Genomic DNA, 25335 nt, shown 5'->3' with positions numbered 1-25335 from the left:
TGCTAATAACAACCTCCTCCACCAAGACATACTTTGGTGACAGATTGGTGGAATGTGCACGCGCGACATAATTGTTGTCGGCCTGTGACATGCGATACCCCGCGTCACGCACATAATTTGATAACTGAATCGTTGGGATATGTACCCGCTGACATAATTTGGTGGCTACATTGAGATTCGAACCCTGGCCCACATAAATGGTGGCCCTGATGTGAATTATTCTTGTTGTGATATAATTATCCTCTGGCGGTATATAAATACTTGTTGTTCTTGGCTATCGTCCTTTGTCGGTGTCTTCACACCCTGTCAGTACGCCCATAAATTAGTTAAGCGCTCGTGTATATAAAACCAATAATTTGAATTCTACCAGAGCTTACTTGGGAGCGTGAACAAACTATTCGTTGTTCTTTGAATGCAAATGACAGAAGCGGTGATTTTTACAATTTTCTAACACTGAAAATCCTACCAGTCGACCACGAAGGTCTAGCTCCCCTTGAGACCGTTCGTGGGCGCGACAATACAAAAAATGTCTACATTGCCCAGTTCTTATTTTCATTGTCCGCCCACCCAGCAACTGGATCCGCCTCTTTCCGCCCACCCCATCAAACGTTTCTGGCGCCGTCCCTGCACTCAACCGATTGATATGAAACCTATAAACGTGTTAAATTAGTGTTGACGGTACCACATAGAAAGAAAATTAGTGCTCTTTTCAGAAAGCCTAAAGATACAGGAAAATTTCTAAAGGCGGCATTGTTGGTGCTTCATTTTTACGGTGAAATAAATAGGATTGATTTTGTTTCTAAGCGTTATCATCAGTATTAATTTTTGACATAGTTTACAAAATTAATTCGTGTATTATTCAAGATGGGAGACCTATCTTATGTGATTTTGTGACATTTGTGTAACAACACATTTTTGATCTTGTAGGTATTCAGTACTAATTTTAAAATTTGTGAAGGGACCAGAATAAAACGCATTCATAACATTTGTACTAAATTTGTGTTTACTGATAAGCATAACGACTACAAAAGTTATGCTCTTATCACAACAGAGAAATTTGTCGGAAATTTGAAGGGAGGAGTGGGAAGCGTGAACCTAGCCGTACCCAGCTACCGTAAGCGATTACACTGCAGATCGCGTTACACAAAGAGTTAAAAAGGTCTGACGCCGACTTCAAGAATGAGAGTGTATATGACTGTGCTGGAAGCGAACTGGGTAGCGTAGTGATTAAAGGTTGGATATGGTCTGGCGAAGGTCCTGAGTTTAAGTCTCAGTCCACTCATTTTTGTTTCACTCTTTGTGTAACATTGAATTCGCACGTATGGAGGAGCTGGTGTGTTAAAAGTCAGTTGTTTCCTCCATTCGTTAAAATGTAAATGTTTAAAAAATTAGTGCTGATCATTGAGAATAGGAAGAAAATTCGTGTCGATTTTAAAACGAAAAAATTGGCCCTAACTTTGGAAGAAGGGAAACGAGAACCTGTCCTACCACACAGCTCTAATTTTAAAACGTATGTCAAAAATTAGTGCTGATATTGGGCTGATCAATTAGCATAAAAGTTCAATTTATTCCGCAGTTCTCACAATGGAGGAGTTAGTCGAGATTTTGGAAGGAAGGGAGAGGATATGTGAAAATAACGTTACCTAGTCAGAATAAAAATCAGGTAAAAAGTTACTGCTAAAATTGGGTTAATTAATGAGTAGAAAAATAAAATTTGTATTGTTCTTACAACAGAGAAATTGACACCAAAACTTAAAAGGTGGGGGGGGGGGCGAAGAAGGAGCATTAACGTAGTTCTACTTGGACTGGCACTAATTTTAAAACATATACCAAAAATTAATGTTGAAATTATGTGATCAAATAAGCATAAAAATACAATTTGTGTATTTCTTACAACTGATGAATTCGACCAGAATTTGGAAGGAGAAGAGGAGCAGCGTCAAGCTAGCGATAACTAGTTAGAATGTAAATCATGTATATATATATATATATATATATATATATATATATATATATATATATATATATATATATATATATATATATATATATATATATATAACAGTGTTACAATTATGCTAAATAAGGAGTAAAGAAATAAAACTTGTGGCGTAATTATAACGGAGATATTGACGCCAAAATTTAAAGGAAACGGATAGTGAGTGAGCGTCAACCTGCTCACCCATTTAACGGATCAGAATGAAAGGAAGTTAAAATGAAAATTAGTCTTGAAACTGTGCTGATTAACAAGGATAGAAGGAAAATTTGTGTTGTTATTACAATGAAGAAATTCGACCAGAATTTGGAAGGAGGGTAGGGAAAAGCGTGATCCTAGCTAACTGCTAACCAACTACTTAACCGATCAGAATGGAAATGAGGGCAAAACTTAGTGCTGATAAATGAGCACGAAAAGAAAATTTGTGTCGTTATTACAACAGAGAAATAGGCGCCAAAATTTAAAAGGAAAGGTGGGGATCGTGAATTTAGATCTTCCCAGTTAAATACTTAGCCGATTAGAATGGAGACCATGTCAAGAATATTGTTGAAATTGTGTTAATCAATACGCATAGAAAGAAAATCTGTGCTCATACTACAACAGAGAAATTGGTTCTAAAATTTGGAAGAACGGAGAAGCATGGATCTGACCACATTTAGTAAACCGATCGGAATGGACTTAGTTTGATTTGAGTTTAGCGTCCCTTTCAGCAACGAGGCTACATGAGACGTGGGTCTATAACGTGGGATCCGAATGACATGACTTTACATTGAACCAAGGTCTCCTGCGCCTTTGGCGTATGCTGCGCACAAAGCCACAAAGGATCTCTTGGAGAGATAGGAATGAAAAGATATTAGAATAGAAACGGAGTAAAAAATAAATCTTGAAGAAAGATTTTTTAAAAATGACTAATGATAAGTCACCTATATAAAATCATGAAAGAATGTCCTATTACGCAGAACCACAAACGAAACATAGAGCATATCATATTATCAGAATCCATTTTCTTTATCGCCTATTTTAAAGAATTTCAGCCTATTTCAAAGTAAAATTCCTGCATCATCTCATCGGGGATATTATGGTTATTTTTCTTCTTAATTTAATGACAATGTCATTAGAATCTTTGCATATCTCTTGGCTTTCTGTTAAGAGCACTAATTTTATTTCTATGTGGTATCGTCAGTATTATTGTAGCACTAAGTTCTAACATACAAGAGTTAGTGCAACATTAGCAAAAGTGGAAGGAGCTGTCTTCACGTGAAGATAGCCCCACCGACTTCTAATAATGCACAAATGTTGTAATCTATGCAAAAATGAGTGGTGACGATAAAGCATAGAAAGAAAATTAGTACCACAGTAGAACCCCTCTAATCCGTCACCTTTGGGATTGGGGTTATGGTCGGAACGTAAAAAAGTCGGATTATCAGAAACTATAGAAAAGTACGGATTGAAATAAACAATCTCTTAACTCAAAAATGACTGTATTGTTCTCTACAGTAAAAATACACTAACAGTAAGCACTAAAACCTGCACAATACAGTACAGAAAACACGCACAACGAAAGAAACGATACAAGAGATGACGGAGCACTAAAGTGGACAAGCGGTAACAGCAAGTAAACAACAATGTCACGGCCGTAGTAAACGACAATGGGCCTCGTGAGTCACCGACGAGTCTGGACAAGTTCGACTTGAACACGGTCGGATCAACCGGAGTGGCGGACCAGGCGAGAGCGGGCGAGAGGGATTCTATTGTATTTATCTCATCATGAAGATGAACGATCAATGTTTTGTTTGATGATTCCAGTATTACACTTTCGTATATCATTTGGTTTCGAATAATAGCATTAATTTCCTTTTATACGGTATCAGCATCAAATAGCAGTAATTTTCAACATTTCCCGAAATTCGTGCTCCATTAGGATTAGGAATTAGATTTATGAGCTTTCAGCATCTATGGCCATGTTAGCCCGTCACGTATGAGGGATAACGTCCTTCGGCGATCACACTATCCAAGAAAATGGAAGGAAGAAATGATTGTAAAAGGAAGGAAGAGGCCTGGGACCAATATGTCAGAAACCACTTTGGCATTTACCTGTTGTAGATAAAGAGAACCCAGGAAAACCTCACTCAGGATGGCTGGTCTGAAAAAACTCTTACAATTTTTCGACCGAGTATTTTCACCGGGAATCAAGCCTGAGGCCGTTCGCACCAGAGGCGAAAGCGTTAGTAGATTTGTGCTCCATTAACAAAAGTGAATAGCATTGTCTTCAGCCAAATATAGCTGCACACACTTTTAATAACGCAGCACTAATTTTGTAAACTATGGCCATAATTAGTGGTAATGATACTGTATAAAAATTTAGCTCTGCTTTATGGAGTCGGCTAATTAGGTGAGATGAGGGTGAACATAACCCACCCAGTATTTTTTTTCACGTTTATGTAACAGTGTGATTTCTTTAACATTATAGGTCGTCACAATCTGGCCCCAACCACACTGGCACTAATATTAAATCATATCAAAAATTAGTGCTGACAATATCGCATAGGAAGATTAGTGCATTTCATTTCATCATGACAATAAAAAAATCGATTGTTTTCTGTGACGATGCCGATATTAAAGATTTTCGTATATCCAGGCCCGTATTTATATATTGTGCGCCTCTGTGCTCTAAATAATTTGCCGCCCCCTTTCGCACAAACCTATGTCTTAAACAAGGAAACACGCCGTGATTTTGCAAATACAGAGGGTGTTTCCGATCTATGGTGACGATTTCAAACTGCATTTAGCTTAAGGGAAACCATGTCGTCACCATTGAGAGTGCTCTATTTGGTGACCCTCCACCTGGGCAATTGCCCGACAGCAAAGTTTCCAGTGTAGGAAACTGGCACGCAGTGTAGTAATGTCAAGCAGCAACCACTTCTCCTGACAGGCTTTCCATAGCCCTTCAACGGTGCGGGGTCTCATGTGAAACAAGGCTCGACGCGCGAGTTGAGCGGGTTGAGCGAGATGTGTGATTTGATGCCTTGTCTTGATGCACCCACATAAGATTATTGTCCCTCCCGTAGAGATTGGAAATATCATGGCGATAAATGGGTGTCAGGACGTTAGCCTGATAATATTCCGAATCCACCTTTGTATTTTTGGTTACACAATGTATGGCTAGCTTGCCCTGATACAAGTATCCAGCAGTGATCATGAAGCATGTGCCAAAACTTTCCTTGAATTTACTAAACCATCTTTGAAAGTTCCTCGCACCTGTAGATCATAAAAAATTGCACGTGGCTTGTGACAGTCATCCAGATAAACATATGCCTCGTCCAGTGTTACAACAAACTTCCATTTTTCACAGGCCTAGTACCGCTTGTACAGATTTCGACAATTGGTGAGACTTTTCTGAATGTGTTTTAGCAAGAGCTTATGAACACGCCCCTTCGGTCGCTTTACCAACCTCAGATCGCGGTGAATCATGGTGTGCACTATCTTCACTTATGTCTATAGCCGGTTTGCGATACTCCTCTGTGTGGGTGGCTTCACCCTGGTGACCAGAGCCCCGACTTCCCGAATTTTAGCTCGTGTGCGATTAGTGGCAGGCCAAGGGTTGGCCTGTTTTTGCCACACAGGAATCATCCCACGCCTCGCCTTACCTGCCCCTTTACACGCTTGTGATATACCATTTTTGGACACAGTGAATCCACGCTCCTTGTACAGTTTGATAATGGCACTGTACCTGTAGTTCACGTCGGAAAGGGCAGTTATGTAGCCTTCGCAATAAGCACTTATTTTGGGCGACATTTGTCCTGATATGCGCTTACCACACCTGTCAGGCAGAGTCAATGGTCCAAGGAACTCACACGACTGGCAGCTTTCTTCTCATCCCGCTTGGTGGTGCTGCACAAGGTGTGTAATTTCGTCACCATAGATTGGAAACAACCTCTGTATACTAGCTCTTTTTGAGTAGAAGTTGAGGTATTATAAGTTACAACGTAATTTTAAATGCCCTAATTCTCTCAATGAAGATTATGATGTGGTGTTCTGCCCGAAGGTAGGCGTTTGATTCGGACTCTGGACAAGGTAAACCCATGGTAGTCTGCCATTGCCTTTCGTGGGATGATGATGACGTACTAAAGACGGGACCTACAATTTAACTTAGGATCCGAACCACTTATGTCTCCACCGGGAATAAAAACCCGGGACCCCTTGATTACAAGACAACGAGCTTAACCACTCATCCATTGAAAAAAAATAATTGTTTACATTATTCATCGTCAGTAAAGGTTTAATGTCATCTATAATAATAATACAATAAGCTGTGTGTCTGTCTGTAGAGCTTTTCAAGTCGAGAACCATAGTAGAAGCATGAAATTTTAATGTATTTTAAAGCTCTCAGAGAAATGATCCAAATGACCCGTTCCAGGTCCCTAGACCACACCTGAGCTGAGATGTGGGGGTGCAAAGTCTCCATAAGAATAACATGGGGGCATTTTAAAAATAATGGAAAACGACTAATATTAGAGTTGAATTCATAGTTTTTAGTGTCGCTGAGATGAATACTGACAGTTTTATTACAATTCAACTTCAAGTTCATATTCCACTCCCCAGGGAGAGGGCGAGATTTTAAAAGTAATTGAAAACGACAGATATTAATGTTGAATTCATAGTTTTGGAGGTTACTAAGCATAACAGTATCAGTTTTCATGATGTTCAAGTTCACCCTCATCCCCTGGAGTTGGAGTAGGAGAGGGTGGCTTTTTAAAAAAATATTCAGATAAGCTAGCTAATTAGTAACTATTGTAATTAGAGTAAATTAAACACATTAACATGGTTTCTTGCGTTTGAGCGGGACTCTGTGGGTTGTTAGTTTTAAATATTACTTTACTGCGAATAACATTTAAAAAATCCAAAATTTTAACGACCCCTAAATTCTGCCGCCATGTACTCAAGCACAGAATAGCACTTACCTAAATACGGGCCTGCGTATATCTCTTCATTTTCTGATAATAGCAATAATTTAACACCAACTTGTGCATGATTATCTCAGAATCTTTTGTTTGTTTGTTTGTTTTCGACGTTTGTGTATCAGCACATTTTTTAACCCCTTGCGTACCAGGTCAATTTATCTATAAGAGGACCGTAATACCAGATTATTACATTCTGTTTAATAAATTTGTTCCCCTGCTATGGCTATTTAAATACAGATAGAAGACTGAATTATATAATATAAAACTAGATTATAGTAATTACTTCTTTATTTATAGTTTTCTGAGAAATGGTCAATGTTACAATGGCCAGCCAGTACACATCTTCCTCGAATCCTTGCATATTTTATTCTTCCAACACACTACATTTTTTTTCTGTGGACTTTTCTTCTTTTCTGTTGCTGGAATTGGTATAAGGAAGTGTTTAGGAGTGCTAATATTTTCATTCTTCAACAACTTTAGTACAGCATGATGAATCAATTTTTTTCCAAAATTGCATCACAACACTGGAGTGTGAAGTCCAAAAATCTAATGTTTTCTCTAACAATTTGAAATAAAACTTTGGCATGTAGTAGCATTCTTTGCACAAAATGAAGTTCGCGTTTTTTAAACCAAGCTTTTGTCTTCCTGCTGCAGTCATATGGCTCTATGTTCTGGTCACACGCGGCAACTGCTCCCATAAGTGTGTTGTATTTTTCTTATGATCGGGTTTTTTGAAGTGCTCTTGCTTGCCACAGAAAGGCACCTAGATATTTCCACGAAACCTGCAGTGTATTGAGTTGTAAGAACACAAACATCTTTTTTGTCTGCATACTTCACAAGTAGCACTGAATTAGTTCTTTCGGAACTCCTCTGCTTGGACGTATTGTTCCAGTTATTGTGGTATCATGTTTCAAAAGAAATTCTGCTAGCCTTAAAAACATATTCCAATTGTCAATTATCGGCCCTGGTCTAACAGGTTTCGAGCAATAAATACAACAATTCTTTCAGATACTGTGAGCTTTTTCGAATCTGGGTACTCTGACATGTCGTATGTCTTTACGAATATCCATATAAAAGTTCCTGGTGTAGCCTCTTGCTGTGTATTCACTTGGGCACAAACTGTACAGTTTGATTCCGAACCTAGATCGTTTAGGTCTGATGTACACTCGGAACAACAATCAACCTTTCCATAAAACGAGCGCTTCGTCAATTGCAAGATTCTCTCCGGGATCCAAAACATTCATGCATGTCTCCCGCGGCATTGACAAAAAGGGTTCCAATCTAGTGAGAGGACGCTGCTTTACAACTGATCCAGTTGTCGAAAACCGTAAGAATTTTAACATGAATTTTAAAAAATCTATTTCTACTTATTACTTCTTTGCAGAAAGCTGGCGGTCATGTAGCTAAAATTCTCTCCGAAGAGTACATGTGGATTCTGGAAAATGAGTTACTCCCATCAAGAAAACAAGCGAGAAAAACTCATCATAAAGCTCTTGCAGATCCATTGATCTCCATAACAACCCCTTTTTTTCCTTTGTGCTCTCGGTCTTGAAAATACAAATTAGCACGTTTATTTATGTAATAACTAGACTTCGGATTTTTGCATATGTGCACGTTTTTTCCTGATGTAATATTGATATGCTCTTTAAACAGAAATTCGTTTCAGGTGTTTTGGGGTAAATTAGTAGAGTTTTATAGTACACATATTTGCATATTTCGGAGGTTGGTGCATGTTTATGTCATTATTGCATATAAATGCATATTTAAAGGAACGACCAAATTGATAATTTTTAATGTGCAATAACTTTTGTCATAAATGGAATTCCAAGTTTCTAATGTAAATAGCCTCAAGACATTGAAATGGTTCATTGTTGGTTTCGAATATCTTCCAAGGTCATGTAAAAGGAGAATAAAAAAGGGATGAGTGATTCATCATCCCGGCAATGATGCATGATTGACAGCTTTTTTTTTTTATATAGAAGCTATAAATAACGGTGTCAAATCACCTACAACAAACTTTCCACGTCACCCATCTCGGAAGTTAAAGTTGGTACCGTTGTGTATGTGTGTGTGGTGTGGATTTGAAATTGTGTGGTCCTGTGGCAGGACAAAAATACCGAAAGAAAAATCTTCTAAAAGTTATCTCCTGACATAGGGTCCATTTAGTTGTAGTGCGACATCTTCAAATTGAATTTTAACTAGCTCAGAATTTTGTCCAATTTTTGTCCAACCTAGAAAAAATTTTGTATGATTCAAATTAACAAAGGGAGAACATTTCAAAATTTGGGCCACTTTGATCACCTGTAGTGCGACATGTTCAAATCTGAAATTTAACTACCTCAGAATTTTGTTCATTTTTGTCCAGGCAAGAATCTTTTTGTAGAATTTAAGTAAACGAGGGAGGGCAATTTAAAAATTTGGCCACATTGATTACCTGTATGTAGTGCGACATCTTCAAATTCGAAATTTAACTAGCTCACGATTTTGTCCAATTTTCGTTCACTTTTGTCCACCCAAGAAAAAAATTGAAAATTCAAATAAAGGAGGGAGGGCCATTTAAAAGTTTGGCCACTTTAATGACCTGTAGTGCGACATCTTCAAATCTGAAATTTAACTACCTCAGAATTTTGTCTATTTTTGTCCACATAAGTTTTTGTAAAATTCAAGAAAGAGGAAGGGCCATTTCAAAGTTTGGCCACTTTGATCACCTGTAGTGTGACATTTTCAAATTCGAATTTTAATTAGTTCAGGATTTTGTCAATTTTTGTACATTTTTGTATCACCAAGAAAAAAATTGAACGCTCAAATTAACAAAGGAGAGTCATTTCAAAATTTTGGCCACTTGGTTCACCAGTAGTGTAACATCTTTAAATTCTAATTCTAACTAGCTTAGAATTTTCACTTTTTTTTGTAGAGTTTTGTACCATCAAGCTAGTTAAAATTCAAATTTGAAATGTCTCACTGCATGTGAACGATGTAGCCAAATTTTCAAATGTCCGTCCCTGGTTTATTTGAATGGTACGAATTTTTTTTCTTGGTGGCAAAAATGTTCAAATATTCAACAAAATTCTGAGCTAATTAAAATTCGAGTTTAAAGATATCTCACTACATGTGATCGAAGTGGCCAAATTTTGAAATGAACCTCTTCCGTTCATTTGGATGGTATATATCTTTTTGTTGGTGGTTCAAGAATGTAAAAAATCGGACAAAATTCCAAGCTTGTTATAAAATTCGAATTTGAAGATGTTGCACTACAGGTGAGCGATGTGGCCAAAATTTCAAGTGGCCTTCTCTCGTTTATTTCAATTGTAAAAAAATTTCTTTGTGGTTCACCAATGTACAAAAATCGGACAAAATTCCGAGCTAGCTAAAATTCGAATTTGGAGATGTCGTACGACAGGTGATCGAAGTGGCCCAAATTTTGAAATGGTCTTCCGTCGTTTATTTAAATGGTACAAAGTTTTTCTTGAATGGACAAAAATAGACAAAATTCTGAGCTAGTTAAAATTCAAATTTGAAGGTGTAGCACTACCATTAATGAACCCTCTGAAACAATGGATTGAAGTCGAGAGACGTTAACAATTCAAGGAGAAAATATATTTTGCAAGGATGTGTGCTAAACAAGTAATATTTTCAAACTAAGTATGCTTGTTTTCAGAAAAGGACATTTTCATTTTGTTCGACAGGAAAAGCTTACTCTTCAGCAGCGCCCTATTTTTTGGCCTTCTTATATAGCAGTTTCAAGTCTGATAAGCAGTTCTACAAATATGAAACAATCTTTTTTTTTTTTATTTTCAATACTCGACAGCGATCATTCCAAAGAAATCCTTTAAAAATGTATTTCGGGAAGAAATGAACAACCCTTTTGAAAATATGCTCTACAATTAATTAAAATATTTGCTTTACAAAATCTAAAACTTGTCACAGCAGTTACTTTTTGAGATAAGTTTCCGAGTTTTCCTGTAAGGAGTTTGAGATTATTTAAATATAAGCTTGTGTTGCTTTGATATGCACCTCAGTCTCTCGAAACGTAATTTATCTACTAAGTCTTCTGTAATGTTTTCGATAACTTTACCTTCTTCCCATTTATGCTCCATGTCTCGCACAAATCAGTTTATTCCATTTAAAGTATCAATATTATACATTGTAAATTCTTACTGTTTTAAACAGGCAATATTACGCTAGAAGAAAATATTCTAGGATTAACACATAATTGGATACAAAAAGTAATTTGAAGTGGATTTATTTCCTTTTAAACAAGAACATAAGGTTTTGAATACAGGCTTTTAATACAGTAAAAAGGCCCCTTACTAAACGGAAATATTTCACGGTCCCATGAATTTAAAGGTAAAAAAACAAAAAAAAAAGTGTTAAATTATCTTGATTAGTCGGAACCTGTTGCGAACAACGGATGTTAAAATATACTTTCTAACGGAAATTTTCAAGTTCCGGAATGCAGCGTTTAGAAAAATTTTAGACATTCTGTCAGAGGTATATGAACTACTTGTTACCCTACACATTTAACATTTTATCCACCGCCATATAAAGCCCTAGATACCGTGCAACTTTTTGAACGAAGTGCAATTTATATAGTAATTTCCAAACAAATAACTATTTCTCTAATATACACAATAGATCAAAGGGAGCCAAAAGGAGAGGGACGAGCACAGAAAAGGGCATAGCATCTACTTTTTGTCTTGGCCTTGGAAAATGTATGTAGGCTTTTTTTGTTCACATTATCTGTATGAATTTGTAGCATAACTAAATACTGTAATTTAATACGATATGGATAACATTTAATTCTATCTCCCTATGTTTTTTTCCCTCTGAGTATATTTATTCTTTATTCACAAATACTTGACACATTACTTTTTTATTTGTAAATATATATATATATATATATATATATATATATATATATATATATATATATATGGGGTAGATGTATTTCAATTAAACATACTGAGCTGTTTGAGCCTGAAGAGACCAAATATATTAAAGAAGCTGTGGATACTGAAAACATCAAAAGCGACCTTGCGTTTATCAATACTCATTTCAGTTCAATTTCAAAGATCATAACGAGATGAGAAGACCGATGATTAGGACTTTGTAGTGCATTTGAGCTGTTTGATTCAATATCAAAACAGGCTCCGCCAAGACCAATCGAACAAACATTTTTTGCGAAAAGCAGTCAATAGACGCGAAAAAACCTGGCATAAAATTCTTGTCTAATGCAAGTGAAGTGTTCCTGGGAACAACGACGCACGAATTACAGATTTATCGGCAAGTAACATTGCTTCTTTGAAATACTATTCCTTAACGACCTGTGACACGGAAGGAACATTTTCGATATACACTAATGTTTTGAGTGACAAATGCAGGCTTTTGCCAGAAAATACCGAAAATTACATAGTTGTCTATTGTAGCATGAATGCATCATAGTTGTACACCAAGTATATGTAGTTTAAGTAATACAACTTTTTTCTCTAAAGATAATAAAATTTCTCGTTTAACTTCAGCTTTTGATTGGTGCATATTTATCCTTTTTAGTGCATATTTGCATATTTTCAGTGCATATTTTCGTGATTTTTAGCGCATATTTGCATGCATATTTTGCCGTTTTTTAGTGCATATCGATCCGAAGTCTAGTAATAACATAAATAGGAAACCACCTTCGGAGACATGAAAGTTTCAAAACACTGTCCTGGTGGCAAATGTTCATTTTCAAATGCAGGATATTGCAGATGAAAATCCCTCTTTAGGTAAGAGATTTGAACTTACATCGGGAAACGGATCAGAAATGAAAGTCCACAAACCTGCAGAAATAGGGTCACAACTAAAGTCTTCACCTTCATCATCACTTGATCCAAAACTGTCATCGCTTAATCAACCTCCGCATCCAAAGTTGCAGTTCGCAAGAGCACGTGAACCACCAAATATCGTCTGCTGTTTGTTGCTCCTTAAAATATTTAATAATATTTTGAATATTATTATATTGTCGTTTCGTTTCTACTCTTCGCTTGCTTTAACCCTTGCGTATATGCATACCATCATCACATCGCGTTCACAACACAGCAGCGAGCGTGATAGACTGCTGCGTGTGTAGTAGAGAAGGGAAACGCTGCCAGCTCAAGATCCGAACGATCAGCGTTGAAAGTTATTGTTCACTTATATCCAGTAATGAGGCGCTTTACACAGAATCAAAGAATGAACACGCCCGTAAACTTGGCCCCCCCCACTTGACGCATTAACGATAACATTAGTGTCCATCGTTAGTGCACCGTTAGTGCTTCTTAGTGCACCAACCCCTAATGTTAGTGCTTCATTAGTGTAGGAGCTACAAGTAAAAAACCTTTGAGGGGGCAAGTTCACGCTGCCCCCACTTCAAGCACTAACGAAATAACTAGTGCCATTCGTTAGTGCATCGTTAGTGCTTCTAGAAAATACTAAAAGTTTCGTTAGTGCTTTAATATTAGTGTGGTTATGGCTAATTATGTCACGAAACTCCCATAAGAAAAGCATGGGGAATTTTTCATTGAGTCGAATTACCGCCAAATACAAACACATTAATGATCTCTTTTAGTGCAATCGTTACTGCATAGTTAGTGCTTCTTAGTGCACCAACCCTAACGTTGGTGCTTCATTCGTATAGGAACTACAACTAAAAAACCCTTTGGGCCTAGCATGAACTTGGCCCCCCACTTTGAGCACTAACGAAAAGATTAGTGCCATTCGTTAGTATATGGTTAGTGCTTCTAGAAAATACTAATAGTTTCGTTAGTGCTTCACTATTAGTGTATATATAACCAATTGTAAGTCACGAAACTCCCATAAGAAATGCATGGGGAATTTTTCATTGCGTTAAATTCCCGAACGTAATAATAACCATTACACTAATATATGGATATTAGTGATTTTAAATTTGGGGGAAGAATTTTACAAAATGGAAAATGATACGTTTCTAAATTTAACCCCACACGCATCTCAAATACTAAAAAAACGTTTCACATGGTTAGTGCATTGTTAGTTCCCATTAGTACACTAATCACTAACGTTAGTTCTTTGCTTTAACTCTATATTAGTGAATATTATTTGCGAGACTAAATTGAAATTTTCTACTTTTACAATTATTGTCCTACAAAGGTGAGATAGACGTCAAAAGTTAGTGCATCGTTATTGCTTCTTGGAACACGAAGCTTTAGTATTAGTGTTAGTGCTAGTATAGTTTAAGAGTTATAAGTGAATAACTCACTCTGTAAATTTAATTTTAGCGAATTTTACAGTAATTGCCCTACGAAGGTGGTATAAACGTCAAAGATTAGTGCATCGTTAGTGCTCGAAAGACACTAAGCATTAACGTTACTGCTATCGTAGTTTAGGAGTTAAAAATGAATAACTCTGGGGGGCTACTTTAGATCTTTAAATTTTGTACAATTTTACGCTAATTGTCTGACAGAAATTGGACAAAACCAGCGTTTAGTCCTCCGCTAATTAAGCACTAATGTTAGTGTTATCATAATTTAAGTGTTATTAATGAATAACGCGCATGGGCCTAAATTCAAATTTATCGAATTTTACAATAATGGTCAATCAAAAGGTAGGATAATCGCTAAAGGTTCATGCTTTTTTAGTGCTTCAAAAATACTAAGCACTGACGATAGTGCTATCGTAGTTTAGGAGTTATCAGTGAATAACTCGGACGGAACTCAATTAAAATTTATCGAATTTTACACTAATTGTGTAAAAATTGTAAAACCTGAAGTTAGTCCCGCTCGAGTTATTTGTTAAAACTCCTAAACTGTGACGGCACTGACGTTAAGTGATTAGTGTTTCATGGTGCACTAACAGTGCACTAATCTTCGATGGTTATCTTACCTTTTTGGAACAATTAGTGTGAAGTTCGATAAATTTAAATTCAATCCTATCCGGATTATTAATGAAAGCACTTACAATGCTTAATGTTTTATAGCTCTAGCAATGCAGTAAGCGCTTGTGTTTGTCCCACTTTTGTGTTACAAATAGTGTAAAATTGTTTAAGTTAAAAAACTTAAAGTTAGACCGGGTTGAGTTATTCATTAATAAGTCCTAAAGTATGATAGCACTAACGTTAGTACTTATTATTTTTTGAAGCGTTAAGGATGCACGAACCTTTAGCGTTTGTCCTACCTTTGTGAGAAAATCAGTGTTAATTCGATAGTTTTAAATTCAGTTTCGTCCGAGTTATTCATTAATAAATCCCAAACTACGATTTCACTAACGTTAGATCTAAGATAGCATTAACGTTAGAGTTAAGGTAGCATTAACGTTAGAGCTTTTTGGAGTATTAAAGCTGTACTAACCTTTGACGTTTATTACACCTTTGTGAGACAATTATTGTAAACTTAGATAAATGTAAATTTAGCCACGAGTGTGTTATTCACTCATAACTCCTAAACTATGACAGCACTCAGTGTTTAATAGAGCTCTATCAATGCACTACAGACTGGTGTTAGTCCTACTTTTGTGGCACAATTATAAAAAAAAAAAAATGTGTAATAGTTGAAAAATCTAAAGTTAGCCCCGAACGAGCTATTCATTAATAACTTTTAAAGTATGATAGTACTAACGTTAGTGTTTAGTACACTAATGTACAATAAGGAAGCACTAAACATGTAAATAGTTTTAGTAGCACTTGAGAAGCGTGCGGAGCTAAATTTAGACACATAGTATTTTTTATTTTGTAAATTTCCCCCATATTTAAAAGCACTAATAACCACATATAGTGTAATGATTATAGTATAGTGTAGTGTTAGTAGCTCTTTATTGCAGAACTCCTAGCATTAGTACTTCAACAGTATGGACGGTAGAAAATAAAACTTAGATGAAGCTCGTTAGTCCATAAAAGCATTCACGATGAGAAGCATTAATGTTCAGCCTTGGTGCACTAGCAAGCAATAACGAAACACTAACGATGCCACTAGAAGAGACTACTACTACTTTTGAATTTCGTGAGAATTTAACCTAATGAAAAATTCCCCATGTTTTCTTGTGGGAATTTCGTGACTTGTAATTGGCTATATTTACACTAATAGTGAAGCACTAACGAAACTATTAGTATTTTCTAGAAGTACTAACAATGCAATAACGATGGCACTAATCTTTTCGTTAGTGTTCAAATTCGGGGGCCAAGTTCATGCTAGGCACAAAGTTTCTTGTGGGAGCTCATGTGGTTCGGATTCCACGTTAATCAGTAGGTCCACGTCTCATATAGCCTCGCTGCTGAACGGGACGTTAAACTCAAAATCAACTCAAAATCAACAAAGTTTATTTTACTTGTAGTTAAGAAAGTAATGAAGCACTAACGTTAGGTTGGTGCGCTAAGAAGCACTAACGATTGCACTACAAAAAGTCATTAGGCTTTTGAATTTGGCGGTAATTTAACGCAATGAAAAATTCCCCATACATTTCTTATGGGATGGGAGTTTCGTGACTTACAATTGGCTATATCTACACTATTAGTGAAACAACGAAACTATTAGTATTTTCTAGAAGTACTAACGCTGCACTAACGAATGATACTAATCTTTTCGTTAGTGCTCAAAGTGGGGGGCAAGTTCACGCTAGGCCCAAAGGGTTTTTACTTATAGTTCCTACACTATTGAAGCACTAATGTTAGGGTTGGTGCACTAAGAAGTACTAACGATGCACTAACGATAGCACTAAAAGAAATCATTAGCGTTTACATTTTTGCGGTAATTTATCGCAATGAAAAATTCCCCATGCATTTCTTATGGGAGTTTCGTGGTTTACAATTAGTTATATCTACATTAACATTGAACCATTAACGTAACTATTAGTATTTTCCAGAAGCACTAAACATACACTAACGATTTGCACTAATCGTTTCGTTAGTGCTGAAAGTGGGGGCCAAATTCACGCTAGGCCCAAAGGGTTTTTTACTTTTAGTTCCTACACTAATGAAGCACTAACGTTAGGGTTGGTGCACTAAGAAGCAGTTACTATGCACTAAAGATTGCACTAAAATAAATCATTAGTGCTTTTGAATTTGGCGGTAATTTAACGCAATGAAAAATTCCCCATCCATTTCTTATGGGAGTTTCGTGACTTACAATTGGTTATATCTACACTAATATTGAAGCACTAGCAAAACTATTAGCATTTTCTAGAAGCACTAATGATACACTAACGAAAGGTACTAATCTTTTCGTTAGTGCTCAAAATGAGGGGGGGGCAAGTTCACACTAGGCCAAATGGTTATTTATTTATTTGTAGTTCCTACACTAATGAAGCAGTAACATTAGGGTTGGTGCAGTAAGAAGTACTAACGATGCACTAAAGATTGCACTAAAGAAATCATTAGTGCTTTTGAATTTGGGCGTAATTTAACGCAATGAAAAATTCCCCATGCATTTCTTATGGGAGTTTCGTGACTTACAATTGGCTATATCTACACTAATAGTGAAGCACTAACTAGACTATTAGTGTTTTCTACAAGCACTAAACATACACTAACGATTGCCACTAATCTTTTCGTTAGTGCTCAAAGTGAGGGGGCCAGGTTTACACTAGGCCCAAAGGGTTTTTTTACTTGTAGTTCCTACACTAATGAAGCACTGACATTAGGGTTGGTATACTAAGAAATACTAACGATTGCACTAAAAGAGATCATTAGTGCTTTTGAATTTGACGGTAATTTAACGCTACGAAAAATTCCCCATGCATTTCTTATGGAAGTTTCTTGACTTACAATTGGCTATATATATACTAATAGTGAAGCATTAACGAGACTATTAGTATTTTCTAGAAGCACTAACGATACACTAACGAATGCCACTAATGTTTTCATTAGTGCTCAAAGTAGGGGGGTTCACGCTAGGCCCAAAGGGTTATTTATTTGTAGTTCCTTCACTAATGAAGCACTTGTAGTGCTCCAGGTTTGCACTCCGCACTACAGACATCAATTCATATGTCATATTTTAATTTAATTATTTTCTACACATTATGTAATTTTTTTTTGTATTTCATGCTATAATTTAGTGAGTATAATCGCACTCGTATTGTAAATCTGAGCCCAAAAGCATATTTCTTTATATGAAGTATATCTGGAGCCTGGCGAAAAGATCTAAATCTGGCACATGAACAGAAAGAAAAAGAAAATTTAAGAATTAAGAATACAGGAGATTTCAAAACAAACTAAGGACTTTAACCTTCGTTGAAAGTTAAGATATATCTCCAGGAAAACTATGTAATATTAACATTAAGAAGAATTTGTTTATCTACAAAGGTAAAATTGTTATATAAATTAGATTAAATATATTTAATTGTATGGAAGAGGTAAATATGATGAGCTGCTGAAAAGTTATTTCCTTCGGGAAATGTTTGCCCCGACATCGTTCTGCCACATAACAAAAATGATCTATTTTTGCTAACAAGGTTTGGAAGTACGTCAAAATTCTTAGTAGGAAATCAAATGTTGGAGTTCGGTTTGAAGCAACTAATGTAGTCTCGTGTAAATGCTATTCAGCAAACTAAAAGGTAAATATAACAATAAGACCAAATACTGTTAAATATCTACAAATAAAATGGTTGCATGTTTATTGTTTTAGAGTGTGTTCAATGTACATTAGTGATTTTGTGCGTCACTAAAATGTTCTTTCTTTGTTACGCCAGACCATATGTTGTTACTCAACTTTTGAGAAATTGTGCAATACTAATAATGTTGGGTAAGAAGCACCCAGAAATGGAGAACGTTTCAAGTTTCAAGATAACGAATATGGTCAAGTAAGTACGAACAATGACTGATGAAATTCAAACGTAAATTTAACAGGTAGTAAACTCTAAAGAAATTTTAAAATTGATAAAATTAATCATACTCCAATTAACAACAAAGTGTTTAATATTTATGTTTTCTTCCTTTCCTAATCTGAAATTTTAATACAATAAGGCATTACGTTTTATGCAATAACGTAGGAGAGTGTAATCATAAGTGGGCAACACTTTCTTCGCTAGTCTGCGTGAAGTAAGGTTAGAGTAAGTAACGATGGGTCGTAGTATATGGTTGTCAGTGGTCATGAATCAGAGTGATTCATGAAAGTGCTTTATGAGAGTAGATTACGGTGCGAGTTGGGCTAGAATGGGTGGTAGGTCGTGGTCAATAGACGACAGGTCATTGTGGGCCATGGGTCAGAGCATGTTGAAGTGAGTGATGGACGAAGCTTCCATTTACCCACGCATTCTATGCCCCATGCCATAAAGAACGGTGCGCGTACATCCATTTCATCTAAAACACGTGAAGAAATATCGCAAAGTGCTCTCTGTAAAATCTACTTACTATAAACTAACGAAATATACAGGGCCGGTCTTAAGCCGATTGGACCTATTGCTTCCAATCGAGCCCCGCGCTTAAGGTCGCCCCGTGCTAGTGACTTCTCTACTCTCCTCTCCAATGCCGTTTTAACAGCATATTAGGCCCCAGAGCAAACAAAAGTGTTGTGATCCCTATGACTATATTTTGCTCCTAATATATGTGATTAGTACATGCCGTTCATTTTGGGGGACCCCGGCCAAGTGGCTATGGTTTCGTTACGATGGCTCTGCTTTGTCAAGTACACACAACAACATAGTACAATACAGGTACACCCATGTCCAAAATTATTGTCGCACATCTATAACTGTCTTTTTGTACGAATATAACGTGATAATGATTTTGCAGGGTACTTTTAATACTAATACTATGTGTATAATCAGGAAATATATATTTGTGGTAAATTTAATAGGAAAAGAATTATAAATACGAAAATTAGAATGAGTAAAATAAAATGTTGCTAAATGGACAAGAAAATTTTATTTTCGTTTTATTGTTCTTATTTACTGCTCTTTTGACATGAAATTTGCCACATACGTGTCTTTACCGATTATACACATACTAACATTATAAGAAATACCTGACGAATTCGTTATCAAATTATATTCCTACAACAACATATTTATAGACATGCGACAATAATTTTGCACGTGAGTGTACATCCATGGAGGGTATGGCCTCTCCATAACAAGTACAGGAATAGTTTGTATTAAAGTTTCCGGGCATAAGCAAATATTTTCTGAATGTAATTAATACTGCAGTACTTTATTTATTGTATTTTCTTTTAGTTTTTTTTTTCTTTTTTTTTTTACGTTTACAAACTATGTCCAGGGAGTATTCTGCACAACAGGGTGGTCTCCACAACATAGGAACGGGAAAATGTTTCGAAACTGTTTTTGCCGGTAATCATTTTTTTTTTTTTTTTTTAATCAAGCTTATAAATAAACATGCAGGGTGTTCCGGGAATAAGCTGACAAACTTGTGTGCAGGATGTGTCCAGGATCCCAATACAAGAAAACTGTTTTTCTGTGACTTTGGTCGGAAACGCTTAATTACGGAGAAAGAGCTAATTAAAATTAGTCATTCCTCTACCCTTTTGTCTCTATCTTAAGCGTTTTCGATCAGTTACACATATTTTTCTCTATTGAGGTTCTGAACAAATCCGAAGTTTGTCGGTTTTTTCCAGGAACGTATATGAATACGTAATGAGGATATATACATAAGTTTGTAAATTATGTGTTTGCAATGTTTAGTATCACATACATTTATTTATTTCATTAAAACTTAGAATTTATCGTCATAAACACATTTTATTTTATATCTCAAATTACATTTGCTCCTGTCAGCAGTTAATAATAATCATTATTATAGCAGAAAATCTGAGGGCGATAAGAAAAAACTGACTATATTTTCGTTTTCAAGACGTTCGATTTAGTCAGGATTGCGATGTTTTATCTCTGCACATTTTTGGAAGTTGAAATTTGTAGATAGGCCTATGCGTTATCAGTGCTTCAAAGTTTATTTCTGAAACTATATGTAAAAATAAATAAATAAATAAATTTAATCCGTGGCTGCTATTAGTTATGTTACACTAGGCAACAGTTAAAATGTAACTGGAATGAAATGTTTTTTAACTATATCGACCACGCTGATAACGAAAACGACAATGAAAAACTCGAATTAGCTCTCTTTTCCAAGTTAAAGGGGGGATTTGAAATTAATTATAATTATTATATTTTACTAGCATTCATTTTCAATCCTTTCCCACATAGGCCGCTGATAGTAGACAGAGTGATTGAGTTTCCTAGGACAATAGCTGTGTATTTTGTGTATTTTGTCACTATCTTTTAGCCCGGGCTTATAGCAACAAGGGGGGAGAGGAAGGGAGGAGTAGACCATGTTTCATTTAAGTGTAGTTTCAGTCCGTTACAAGCTGTGTTGTGTTCGGGTGCTGGAATAACGTGTTACTGAAGTATAGTTAGTGCGTGTAGTCATTTACGTAATTCATATGATTCAATATGCCTACCATACGTTTACACCCTCCATTCCAAAAGAAACCGAACGCTTTAAAAAAACAAAAAAGCAATGTACATTTTGGAACAAATCATTTTTATTAATCAATGTATTCCCCTTCTGCATCGATACACATATTTGCACGCTCCAACAAGTTGTCAAACAACTTCTCCATGTCCTTTATTGGAATGGTCTTTAGGACGGCGGTCGTCGCCTTCTCAATGGAATCAATCGATGCGTGCCACTTTCCTTTCATCGCCAAATGCAGTTTCGGGAACAGATAGAAATCGCACGGAGCGAGATCTGGTGAATAGGGCGGATGATGCAACCGAATAATGTGATTTTTGACCAAAAATTCAGTTACAAGTCGCGAACGATGCGATGGTGCATTATCGTCCAAAAGAGTCCAACTGCCGATTTCGTGATATTCGGGCCGAATACGACGAATTCTTGCCAGCAAACGCTTCATGACGCCCAAGTAAAACTCTCCAGTGACTGTCTGGCCGGGCTGAACAAATTCTTTGTGGATAATTCCTTTTGAATCGTAAAAACAAATCAGCATCACCTTAACTTTTGACTTCACCAAGCGACTTTTTTTGGGTGTTCCTTCATCGAGCGCTCTCCATTCAGCACTTTGCCGCTTTGTTTCGGGCTCATATTCAAAACACCACGTCTCGTCACCAGTTACAATTGATTTCAAGAAGTTTCGATCCTGCCGAGCACTTTTAACGATGTCTTTGCAATGCGCAATTCGATCAACTTTTTGGTCTTCGGTGAGTTTGTGTGGTACAAACCGCGAATTAACCTTCTTAAGGCCCAAAACTTCGGTCAAAATGCGGTATGCGGTTGTTTGAGGAATGCCTAATTCCATTTCAATAACTTTCACCGACGATTTTTTGTTATGTTTGATGAATTCACGCACTTTTTCGATGTTTTCTTCCGATAATCCGGTTCTGGGACGGCCTGATCTTTCCTCATCATCCAGCGTCTCTCTACCCGATTTGAATCGCCTGAACCACTCATAAACTTGCGTACGGGATAGACACTCATCACCATATGCATTTTGTAGCATTTGGTGCGTTTCACTAAAAGTTTTACCCAGTTTAACACAAAACTCAATTGCAGCTCGTTGTTTGAAACTCATTTTCCGACCGATGTACACAACACACTGACAGTTGAAACGCAATAAGTTTGTTGCCGTGCATCCAAATGTCATGACATTTTTACCAGTTGTCAATGAGGGACTACGCCATCTACCGGTAAAATATTACAACAGATGGCACTAGTGGTACTATTTGTTTTCAAAAGTTCGGTTTCTTTTGGAATGGAGGGTGTAAATAGTGCTGACAGTTTTTGTTACATTTGCAGACAGGCTATACTGAAATCGCAAAGGAGGCCAATAACGCCATATATTAGGAAGGCGTACAAACTGTACTTTGGCCGTGAAATCAGGGACCAGGACACATCATGGGCTCCTCATGTATTTTGCATATCTTGTGTTTCGAGTCTTCATTCGTGGTTAAATCGTAAAATATCTTCCATGGGCTTTGCTATACCCATGATCTCGCGAGAACCATCAAACCATGTGAACGATTGTTACTTTTGTATGACAACTCCAGTAACACATGGTATTTCCAAGAAGAAAATGTCTTCGTTGACATATCCGAAAGGTAAAGCTTAACTGTTGGCGTCAAGACTACAACAGTGGAACTGCCTTGATAAGACGGTAAATGTGACTGCGTTCCGTAACCGCCATATGTCATTCCTTCCATTTTTCAAAAGTGAAAAGAACTTGGTATTTTGTACTGATGTAGAAGGACTAATGGCAGCTATGGGCATTGACTATAAAAGTGATGAGTGAAGGTTGTTCATCGACTCCTCCAAAGTAAGTTTCAAGCGTGTCCTACAGCATATAGATAACGTGTTACCATCGATTCCAGTTGGGTATGAACTTACATGAAAGAAACATATAACATGTTATAGCGATTGATCTATGACAAGTTTAAATGGCAGATTTCCATTGAGCTGAAAGTCATAGACATATTACTTGGGCTACGACAGGGCTACACAAAATTATCTTGTTAACTGCGCCTCTAGGATAGCCGGGCCAAAACACTTCATTATAAAAAGAAAGATAGGCCTACGCGTCAATCACTTGAACTAGGACCTTATAATGTTATGCACGAAGTACTTATCGAATCCAACAACATAATTCTCCCTGCTCTTCATGTAAAATTGGGCCTAATGAAAAACTTCGTTAAGGCCATGTACAAAACTGGGGAATCATTTCTCTATTTTTGCGAGAAATTTTCGTCTTAGCAAGGCAAAATTAAAAGAGGGGATTTTTCCGGCTACCCAGATACGCAAACTGTACAAAGATGAGAATTTCAGCACCATTCTGACAGGCGATGAAAAGTTAGCTTGGGATGCCTTTGTTCAAGTATCAACAAACAATTTAGGAAATAAGAGGGCAGAAAACTATAAGGATCTTGTAGCAAATCTTCTGCACTGCTATGATTGACTGGGTGTAACATGTTCTTAAAATTACGTTTCTTGGATTCGCACTTAGAATTCTTTCCTGACAACTGTGGTGCTGCAAGCGATGAGCACGGGAAACGCTTCCATCAGCAAATTTCAGGCATGGAAATGAGATACCAGGGAAAGTGCAATGCATCAATGTTAGCCGATTACTGCTGGACACTAATCAAGGAATCACCAGCTGAAAACTAGAAACGCCAAACAAAGTGGTTGCGTCTTCAGTGACCTTCCTGCGAGGGATAACAACAAGGTAAATACATGCATAAGCTTATATAGGCTTAATGTAAAATTATCAAAACTTCAAAACGAGAGCTAATCTTGCATTTTCATTAACGTTTTCGTTATCAGCACATCCGAAAACATAAAGATTAGCTGTTCTCATTCCAGTTACAGGAAAAAAGTAAAATTTTGTTGACTAGTGTTATTGATAGTTTTAAATTAAGGCCCAATCAACGGCCTTGGATTTGGTTTTAACATAAACAGCAATCTCCCAGTTTCATTATACATACCAGCTTTACATGCCATCGGATGCTCAGATTTCATCTTCATCTACAAAAACAAAACCATTCAACAATTTTCTCTCTAGACAAAGTGGCTGAGAGCTAGAAGTTCTGGCCCCACTTCGCGGGGATGAACCAACACTTCTTTCCTTCTCTTGTCTTTTCTGAACTAAACTAAATTAATTGTTTAAATAAATCTTTTCACAGTCGCTACAACAATTAGTATTATGACTATGTTCTTTTCAGATATGATATACTAATATTGCTAGTTGTAGATTTACATAAATATAATTTTATATTGAAATGTGGCTTATTTATGTTTAGTCTATTAACTTCCATGCACTATTTAAGTGCACATTTTGATTGTCATTCATTCTGACTGCAAAATCTCTATTTAAAAAATGATTTTTTTTATTTGACGTGCCAGGATTTATTCTTAGGAGATGGATGGATGATTAATGTAAGGGAGTGATTATTAAATTAATTTTTGTGTGCTCTCCCACCAGGAATCGGGCTCGGAACTATGTATACCACAAGTAATTTATAAGTAAGTTAGTTGTAAACCTGGGGCCCCGCACCACATAAGGCCGGCCCTGGAAATATATTGGTACTTTTCCTAATATTCTACGTAGTTAAGGAAATAAAACATATCATCTGCTTTACTTTTCTTTTATACGTGTTTTCATTTATCTAGAATTACATTCAAATATCCCATTCCATCCGTTATTCCCGTACATAATATAAATGTATATTTCATTACGAAGAGAAGTAGTTTAAAATATCTTTGTACATAATTACAGTGATAGATACAAGTGATTATCTTTTTCTCTGTTTGTGTCGTACAGACAAATTTTCAGTTCTGAAAAACCCTTAATGGAAAGTAGTAGTAAATAAATGAATAATATAAAATATATATTATATAACATATAACATATAATATATAATATATAAATAAATAATATA

General features: G+C 36.3%; 1 protein-coding gene across 1 annotated transcript in view; it reads right to left on the bottom strand.

Moving 5' to 3' along the window:
- LOC145671246 (RING finger protein 207-like) overlaps window positions 1–25335 on the bottom strand; it is a 456974-nt gene that overhangs the window by 280760 nt on the left and 150879 nt on the right. The window lies entirely within an intron of this gene.

The sequence above is a fragment of the Thermobia domestica genome, chromosome 15 (assembly GCF_964235325.1).
Source record: "Thermobia domestica chromosome 15, izTheDome1.hap1.1, whole genome shotgun sequence".
Classification (NCBI taxonomy): domain Eukaryota; kingdom Metazoa; phylum Arthropoda; class Insecta; order Zygentoma; family Lepismatidae; genus Thermobia; species Thermobia domestica.
Note: the sequence above shows the minus strand (reverse complement) of the source record. Positions and strands in the feature narration are given on the sequence as shown.